An 8,285-nucleotide genomic window follows, 5' to 3' on the forward strand; every position below is an offset into this window, starting at 1 on the left:
GCCTGATCTGTTTTTACAGCATTGTCAACCCTCAGACTCTCTGGCCCTGGGTTGAGACTCTTCATTGAGCAATAATGCGGTGTGTAAGACAGCCTGAATTTATTTAAAATTTTGATATCTTGTTTATCGGATATTTTCATTAATTTTTATTTTTTAAAATACTGCATTAAAATATTATTTATCTTGATTACTGAGATTTTTGGCACCGTCTTAAATGTCGTGCCCAGGTAAGTGTGTCACTGACCACACCCTAATCCTTGGCTTGAGTTTCACTTTTCTTCAATATTAACCTCTGAGCATTTAACATGGTACATTCCTTTAATCTTTCTCTTTGACAGAAAAAGAAAACACGTACTTCTTTCTCTGACTTTTCATAGGGTTCAGCTCCTTGACTATCAACACTCTTTGGAGAAGTTAGAACTGCGAAAGGAGGAAAAAGTCCAGCTTCCATGAGCTCATCATCTGGTACATCAGCCAAATTGCTCTTCTGTGGTTCCAAATGTTTTTCCCTTTCTGGCCTCTCCTCTGAGTCTCTTTAGCTACTCAGCCTCATTTAACCTGGTCACTGAATGTTGAGCTCCAGGATTCCATCCCAGACCTCTTCTCTCTTCCTTCCCCTTACTATGACTCCAGCCTCTCTCCTCGCAGGAGCATTTGGATCCACCTGCTGCCCTCTTTGGCAGCCATGCCACTTCAAGTTCTCATACTTTGGGACTTTGAGAACAATGAAATTTAAAATTATAAATTTTTATAGACATTTAATCCAAATACCACCCTGCTTTCAAAGTGGCCCCGACCATGCACCTCCTTTCCTATTTCCTCAAAAAAAAGATTTATAACTTGGGAGTCAGGAGTTGGTTACCTAGTAACAAACTAGAGTGGAGAACAATTTGTGAGTGGCTGTTTTTAAACATCATTTTTTCCCCCTGAATCAAATGGGTTTGTACCAGTCATAGTCTCAAAAAACAGACTTTCCCCTGACTCTGTAAGGAGAAAGACTGAGTACTCATACACCATACTAATCATGCAGACTCTAAACATTATTTATTGTAAATCTATTTATTCTCCTTCCATTATTTCAATACACATATTATGTGTTATTTAACATTTTTAATTTTATATAATTTAAAAGCATTTTATTTTACAACATAATTGCTACAATGAATTATCCCCCCATAATTGTGAGTACGTTGTGCAATTAAAAAATATTCGCAGCTCAGGATGATATGTAAATACCTGTCACTGTTTTTCTCCCAATATATTGTCTGTATTATTTACCAGCTGGACAAACCTGGTAAGTGGCTGAAATTTCCGTTTTTTAGTTTCCCCATTACAATAATGAGGACATGATTAATATCCACCTCACGGACTGCTGAGGGGCCCAGGGAATCAACACGTGCCAAGTGCCCAGAACACCGCCTGTTGTACAGCAAGTGCTCAGCCCAGCAAGTGTTAACCACCATCATTATCATTATTAATATGTATGGGGTTCTTCCGTGTCAAAGTTCACTTGTCTTTTCTTGTCTACATTGTTTCTCGTGTTGAATAAATTGTATCATTTTGAATTCAAAACAGAACTCAATTATTGTATTAATCTTTCTACTTTGTGAAATGAATTCATAAAAAGAGGTGTCACAACTTACAAAGAAATCAGTCTTTTTTTCTTACTTTTTTATTGAAGACTAGGATTTTCTGGGGTAATTCGAGTCCCAAATATGATGAATTTGTATTGTTAGAGAACAGAAATAAAGGGTACAGAGTTTAGGGTGTTATTTTTGTTATAATGCATTTTTAGGTGGAAGAAATAGGGTCTACTGATTAAGTGATACTCAAAATATTCATTTAGAAGGAGAAGGAACAAAAAATTCGGGAGTTCTTTTCTGACTAGGAAAACCCATTTTATAGTTCTTGAAATTTGGAGATTGGACAAGAAGATTTTTGCTTCAGGAAGTCTGTACCAGAATGAAACTTAACCTTGGAACAACTATACTCAACAGAATTTCTACTATTTAATCATGGAAATTTAGAGCCTGAAGGGATCTTAGCAACTGCTTGGTTTTACAACTATGTTGTGTTTGAGTGGCAGTGAGATCACACACAAGCACACAGTTGTTAGGGTCAACCTTGGGCTTAACAACTATGAGCTTCAGCATATCTAAAACCTGACTTCCATTATCGACCTCTTTGGAGTTGAAATTTTTAAATTCATCAACAGTGGCATTTTGTTTCTAATTTCCCATCTAAAGGACTGGATCTTCTGTTATATAATGCAAGTGACTTAGTGGAACACATGATTTTCAGTGAAATGTTGACTTTCTGTATATTTATCTTAATATTTCCTTGAATGAAACTTTCATTAAGAGAATGAGTTCTTAAGTCTGAAACAGAAGAATAACTTTCATCCTTTTTCATTAAGAAACATCTGCATTTAAAATAATTATTATAAGGATTTCTCTCTGTTATTTCCACAAATCAAGGATACTTTTGTCATCATCATAACAAAGACAGCTGCCCTTTATTAAAAGCTTCCTGTATGTCTACATGTGTCATCTATTTCCATCCTTACCCCAATTCTACAAGTTACATATTGTTATGCTCATGTTACAGTTAAGAAAACTGAAGCTCATAGAAATCACATAACATGCTCAAGGACACAGTCAATAAGCTGGACCCAGAGCTTTCTGACTCAAAATTCCCATACTTTTAACTACTATGCCACAGTGCAAAATTTTTCCCCCAGAAGGCTTTTTAAAATGTTTGTTTATACTCACACCTATTTTAACTATTTCCTTCATTGTTTGTGTGTATTTTGAATTGCTAATGATTTTTAGTAAGAAGATTATAAACCTCCGTGCAGGAATTCGTTCTGACATCCAAAAAAATCAGTAATTCCTTGTTATAATAAATTTTCTCTGTTCTACACTGCAAGCAGATTATTGTTTGCCTTTTTAAGTTAAAACGTTATTTTTCAAAATAGATTCAGAGAAAAAATATATGGAGATAGGTAACAGAAATATATTTAGCTTAAGAATAGTATCTGTGAAATGCAAAAATCTGGATGATGAGCTTCTTTAACATTTTCATGATTATTTACAGGAGTTTGTCAGAACAAGAGTCCCAGATGAAAGACTTGCTGGAGAGTGTTGTCTGCAGGCTTAAGAGGTACTACTCTCAAAAGAGAGTGAAGCTTTCCTTTCAGAAATGCTCATTCCAGGTGAGCCACCTGGTCTCTGGAGCTTGTAGGTTTGTGTAAGGGAGAGAATGATGTTTAGTTTGCATCTAAGGATTATGAGAGAAGCACCTGCTTGAAGAGCTCACAAGAGCATGGCAAGGAGGACCTCCTCCATTGCGCTGAGGAAGAAGTTGGAGGCAACCCCATCACCCTATTCCAGTTCTTCAATGCTCTCAGAGGTGTGGAAGAAAACATCAAGGTTCCTGTATCGTTATGTGAAGAAACATGAATGTAGGGGATAGGGAATAGCATGTGATCCTCTTCTAGGAGATGAATGGACAGAGCAAGATGGAGGCCCAACATGAGCAGTCCTAGCCATTGGTGGGGCTACAGCAAGACGAGGCTGTGTCTCACTGAGAAGCTTCTAAAGGTCACATCAAGAAAGCCATCCACGTCATTGGCAGGGAAGCCTCGAAGGTGTGGAGATCGCCAGAGGCAGAAAAGTACAGCTTGCATGAGAATGAGACCAGGTGTCTACGTGGAACAAGAGTGGGACCAGAGTTGCCTCCCCACCACCGATACGTGGCAAAGTTAGATAAACTTGAAAATTCCTTTGTCCCCCCTTTCTTCTCCCTGCCGCAACCCCACAAAAGCTAGACTGAGAAGAGAAAGCAGAAGAAGGTGGGTGACTAAGAGAAGTGCAAGTTGCTCTACCCTCCAGGCCCCATCCACTCTGAGCCCGTGGTGTGGGAGGAGGGAAGAAAAATCACACTTGTCTTTTCCTCACTCTAGTTTCCTCCTCGAAAGGAAAAGATGGTAGGCTTAAATATAGTTTGAGATTGACGCTTTAAAGATGTCATGATGTGATGGGAAAGGGATATTAGAATTTTGTTAAAGGCAGTGGTTGGAGAAAAAAGTAGTCATGTCTATATCCCTTGAAGCTACTGCCTCAGCAAACAGGTGCATTCACATGAGATGAGATTTAGCACAGTGTGAGCTTTGCATCTTTTTTTCCTTTAATGCTTTCACATGGCAATTAGCACATTACTAGTGATTTTAGTGCATGAAGGACACTATATATTAAATTTAGGAAATATTGACTGGGCAGATGTTATGTAATTCACACAACGCTAGGTAACAGTGGGCACAAAGGTGTGTAAGATAAGGCATATCACTTTCTTCTCAAGTACTTTATAAGTTATACAAAAGACATGAGTCAATTAATAATATAAATTCTGCCAATATTCATAAGAAACAAATGTTTAAAGATATTGCACTTGTGTAATGTTAGAAAAAAATTAAGTGTCATATGTTAAATCTTGTATTTTCTTCAAATACCACCTATATATTTTCTTTGAGTCCAAGTTTTTCGTGTTAGGTCTGAAGATACATTTATGCTTATTACTATTAATCACATATAGGAGTGAGCAAAACGCCAGTGAAAATAATCAACATTTCACAAACTCTGCAAATGAAAAATTTCTCCACCAAGAGCCAAAACGGAAAAAGTCAAAGCCCCCTTGTTTGTTGTTTCTAACATCTGAAGCTCAGGCAAAAGCTAAAGCTACACTGACCAGTCCTTGTTGATGTGATTATCTGCCTTAGTTCCTTTTTGCTTTAGATGACACCTTGTACCATCTTCTTTTTTTTTTTTTAACATATAATGTATTATTTGTTTCAGAGGTACAGAAGGGAAAAATGAAGGGGGGGAAATCGGAGGGGGAGACGAACCATGAGAGACTACGGACTCTGAGAAACTGAGGGTTCTAGAGGGGAAGGGGGTGGGGGGATGGGTTAGCTTGGTGATGGGTATTAAAGAGGGCACGTACTGAATGGAGCACTGGGTGTTATATGCAAACAATGAATCATGAAACACTATATCAAAAACTAATGATGTAATGTACGGTGATTAACATAACATAATAAAATTTCAAAAAGAAGAAGACATCTGGTAGCCCCTTCTTGACTTCCTTGTTTTTGACTGCCTGGACCACCCCTTACTATCTTTCACACGGCTTTTTAGCTACTATGTTTTCTTCTTATCAGCCTAGACTACTTTTCTTTATCTGAAGCCAGAACTTGTCTATTCATGGAGGGAGAGATTCTTGACATGGAAATGGGCAATGAGTTCTTGGATATGACTCCAAAAGCATAGGCAACAAAAGCAAAAGCTGACAAGTGGGACTACATAGAACTAAAAAGTTTTTGCACGGGAGAGGAAATAATCAACAGAATGAAAAGGCAGCCCATGGAATGGGAGAAAATATTTGCCCATAATATATCTGATAAGGGGTTAATTTTCAGAATATAACCACTCATTCTGAAACACTACATATATACACAAACACCACAGAAAAGCCTAAAAAAATCTTGAAATTATGGTGATTGATATATTCCTTTATATTTTACCTGATATAATCAACACTGTAAATTAAGAAATCACATCTAAAAATAAAATCAAAGTATTCTTATGTCCAGATATATATATTTAATTTATTAGAGAACATTTTAAGCTGACGTCAAACATTGTAATATAATTTTCTTGATGGGGGGGAGTATAATATGACAAACAAACACCTGAGAATGTTTAGGTAGCCTCTCGAATATATTAACTTGATAAGATAAAATTTAGTCCTCAAACTGGAACAGAGCAGTTAAGTTAGCAGGGACTGGCCATTAATCAACTAAGGCTTGCTAATTAAATTGTACTGCAGCAGATAACAATGCAGTTGATGATGCCCAGCATATTCCATGATTGTCACAAATTGCTGTTACTTATGAAACAGAGCAGTAGCTTTCCACTTGAACATTTTCCAGACCAAAAAGAACTGCTGGGATATGCACAGATGCTTACAGGTGTTTGGTAGCTATTTCTAAGTATTTTTAAATCAATGTTTTAATACACACAGCAAGCTTTAGTTTTTTTTTTTTTCTTTTCTGTGAAAAGTACACAATCACTTACAAGGTTAAAGTCAGAAACCTGAAAAATCTTGTCTCCACCAGGAATAGACATGTGTGCATACATATTTTGTATCACCATTTGCCTACTGTTGTGTTATATCTCAGTGTATCAGAATATGGTGCTAATACAGAGTCTTAACTCTCAAGAGGTAATTATACTTTAAACTAGTATCAGTCAAACATCACTCTAAAGGACTTGCAGAATATGGAATATGCTGCCTTACGAGGACTCTTTTCAACCCTAGAGGTATTCCAGTATCCTCTAGATAGCCATGTAGTTGTGATGTTGAATTGGAATTTCAAGCACTAGACAATGGTTAACGTGTTTTGGCTGACTCATAAGTCCCATTGGTGAGAACCTAGTCACAGAACACAGAAACTATTAAGTCTGATTGATCAGTCTGTCCTATGCTGGCAATATTCAATACATACAATGATTTCTACATGTTTCTCTCAAAACTGTTTCAGGAGAGGGCACCTGGGTGGCTCAGTTGGTTAAGCGACTGCCTTCGGCTCAGGTCATGATCCTGGAGTCCCGGGATCGAGTCCCACATCGGGCTCCCTGCTCAGCAGGGAGTCTGCTTCTCCCTCTGACCCTCCCCGCTCTCATGTGCTCTCTCTCTCTCTCTCAAATAAATAAATAAAATCTTTAAAAAAAAAAAAACTGTTTCAGGAGAGCAGAAAATCAGTCATATGAAATCATGACTAAAGTGAAGAATAACCTCAGTCTTCAGATTTATAGATCACTCTTATCATCAACCCTAGACCACCTGAACAGTAGTCAATCAACTCATTAGGAAGAATTTAACATGCACAGTGTGGTAGATAGTCTAAGAGATTATTCTGTGAAATAGAAGGTCTGGTATATAATTTACATGTTATTTGAGCTGATGGTAGAACCTATGGAATGATTGTTCCCATTATATCCTTTTATACCACCATAGACATCACCTCAAGATGCTTATCACAATTACAAATTTCACATCTTAACTAATCATTTGATTAATGGCATCATTGATTAATGGCTGAGTCCCTCCACCAGGCTTAAGTCCATGAGAACAGGAACACTGTTAGTTATCACCGTGCGTTCTATACCCAGCATTTAACACAGATCCAAGCACAGAGTAAATGCACCAACATTTACTGAATACATGAGTGAACAAATTTAAGTTTTCCGGACCTCAGTTTCTCTGTATGTTTATTAGAGAGATAGAGTTGTGGACTGCTATTTCATGGTCTCTACCCTTCAGAAGCTTAGCAACTATCTGGAAATAGAGGACACATTTATGAAACAAGAGAGAAAAGAACAGTCAACAATCAAGTGTTCTCTTGTGGGTTAGTGAGTTCAGAAAATAAATAAATATGTCTACAATTCAGATAATGGAAAAGATTTAGGAAGACATTTTTAGGTTAACAGTAGAGAAATGACAAAAGCAAAGAAATAGGCAAAAATGAAGATGGGACCTGCAGGAGAATGTGCAGATATTTTCCGTATCTACATGTTTGTATGATTGAAATCTCAACTTATTCTATTAATGTTCTTTGTGCTATGTAATTAAATGAGGGAGTAAATGTCATAGCCCAGATCTTTGTGGCTGGCTTCATCAGAATTATTTAATTGTATTTTCTGGCTCCTGGAAGTTCAGATTACAAACATCACATCCCACATCTTGGGGAGATCAAATGACAATGCAATACTCCCTGAAGAAAAAATGGCCATCCCCATCATGCTGTGTGGAGGCAGGTTGTAATAATAGAGATGTTTGCCTTCTTTCAAAGATAAAGGGGAAAACATCAAATGCTTTAAACCTGAAAAGCAGGTAGATAGTAACAGCTTATAATAGTCTCTGAAATGACCAGAAAGAGAATTCCAATTGCCTGAATGATTAGAAGTGAGACTTGAAGTCAGGAAATTCAAAGGCTCTTTACAAATCCATGCCTCTCACATTTATTTAAAGATGTATGTGATCAGAGGCACACAATTGTACAAGTCCAGCATCCTTTTTGCTTATCCAAGAGAATATACAGCCACCGGGCACAATGCTTTTGATTAATACCACTGAAATCAGAAAGGAGAAACCCAAGTGGGGATAAAAGGCAACTAAATGTACACACAATTACAGACAGCTCCATGAAGAGTGAAGAATGAGGA

The sequence above is a fragment of the Halichoerus grypus genome, chromosome 9 (assembly GCF_964656455.1).
Source record: "Halichoerus grypus chromosome 9, mHalGry1.hap1.1, whole genome shotgun sequence".
Taxonomy (NCBI): domain Eukaryota; kingdom Metazoa; phylum Chordata; class Mammalia; order Carnivora; family Phocidae; genus Halichoerus; species Halichoerus grypus.